Genomic DNA, 2,079 nt, shown 5'->3' on the forward strand with positions numbered 1-2,079 from the left:
TAACAGCAGTCTGCCCCAGACCATGGGCAAAATGAATTTCCTAAGTCAAGTTTCTGTATTTTTCTGGGGGTTATATGTTTCCATGATTGCCATGGAATCTGGTTTCAAGCAAGTCTCTCCAAGCTTGGCTGCTTAGGCTAACCCTGGCTTCATCACCACCCCTCACTTATTGAGAGGCAGAGGCCAATTGAAGTCCCTTCCAGATGTCCTTTGAATGCTCGGAGATCACGTGCTGTTCTCATACCTGACCTCCACACATCCAATTGAAGACTAGAAGAGAGCCTGTGTAGATCATACAGCCACTCATTTGTGTGCTCAGGAGCCCCGCCTCTTCTGGGTTTCCAGTCATGTGCAGACAGCTCTACTCCAAACTGCAAAGTAGGGTTGCCAACCTCCAGGTAGGGTCTGGAGATCTCCCGCTTTTACAATGGATCTCCAGCTGACAGCTCCCCTGGAGAAAATGGCTGCTTTGAAGGGTGGACTCTATGGCACTGTACCATGCTGGGGCCCCTCCCCTCCCCAAACCCCGCCCTCTCCTGCATCCACCCCCAAAGTCTCCAGGTATTTTCCAACCCAGACCTGGCAACCCTACCGCAAAGGCATGCATGAAGCCTGCATTCACTGTACCTTGCTCATATCTAAACAGGGATTCAAAGAGGAAGAATTTAGGCTCTGCTTGGAGCCAACTGGATCATCTCAATGGCAGCTGGGAAACCATAATACATGTGCCTAATACAGGTGTGCACTGTCCCCATCCCCCACGGGGGGGGGACCCAATAACCATAGTGATTGGAGTGTCAAAATAGGATCTGGGAGACCAGCATTGGAATCCCCACTCAGCCATGGAAACTTCTTGATGACCTTGGTGATTTTTGTTGTGAGGAAAAAAAGGAGAGGGAGAATGATATTGTAAGCTGCTTTGGTCCCCATTGGGACCAAATAAATAAGTAAATAAGCAAGTAAATGTGTGCATCCAACCCCCACCTCTATGTGCTACTTATTAAGTGGCAGGTTGCCATGTGGCAGCATAATTCATGAGCATTTTCATGTACTGCATTCCCGGAGCCAGCATGCAAACTACATCACAAATGAGTGATGTGGGGAAATGGGCACAGCCAGCACCCTTCCCAGCCCATGTGGGGGGGGAGAGAGAGTTGCTGTGCCACCCAGGATCTCCTGTCCAGCCTGGGTCCCCCTTCCCTGCTCTCCAATGTCTACCCTTTCTGGGTCAGTGCCACCCCAGACCATAACGATACACAAGGGAGTTCCCTTTCTGAGCAGTCTGGACTCAGGTCTCTCCTGCTTTTGCTGGCAGAGGCTTTGCTTGCGCACCTCCCTGCTTCTTTCACGTTAGGGGTATCGGGGACTAGGGCTTCCACTTGTGTACTACAGGCTTGAGGGGATTGATGGCTGTTCTTTCCCTCCTTTTTTTTGCTCTGGGTCAGCATGATGGATTGTAGCAACTGTGGGTCACAGTGATCAGTTGGCACTCATTCAACGTATAAAGAACAAGTGGAAACCCACAAAGATTGGCAGGAAGCATCCCATTTCCCCCTCCCCCACTTTTCCCTCTTACTTTCCCTTTCCTGAAAGCCCCCATAGCCCCTCCTCTCTTCCTGCTTCCTTCTCTCTTTTGAGGGTTGCCGACCTGGAGACCTGCTGGAATCACAATGGAGCTCCCAACTACAGAGATCAGTTCCGGGTTGGCAGCTCCAAGTTGGGAAATTCCTGGAGATTTGGCTAGGGCTAGGTTTGGGGAAGGAAGTGACCTAACAGTGTATAATGCCAAAGCAGCCATTTTCTCCAGGGGAATTGATCTCTGTCACCTGGAGAGCTGTTATAATTCTGGGAGATCTCCAGCCCCCAGCTGGAGGTTGGCAATCCTTGTTCTGTCAGAGGAAATACTATTGAGGGTGGAATCTATGGCGTTATACCCTTCCTAAGCCACCTCCCCTCCCCAAACCCCACCATCCCCAGGCACTACTCCCCAAATCTCCAGGAATTTCCTAACCTGGCGGTGGCAACTCTGTCTCAAGCCTACATTTATCTGCCCCTTTGTCCTGAACTGTCCCTTCCCCC

The sequence above is a fragment of the Gekko japonicus genome, unplaced genomic scaffold (genome assembly GCF_001447785.1).
Source record: "Gekko japonicus isolate JY-2015 unplaced genomic scaffold, Gekko_japonicus_V1.1 scaffold573, whole genome shotgun sequence".
Taxonomy (NCBI): Eukaryota; Metazoa; Chordata; class Lepidosauria; order Squamata; family Gekkonidae; genus Gekko; species Gekko japonicus.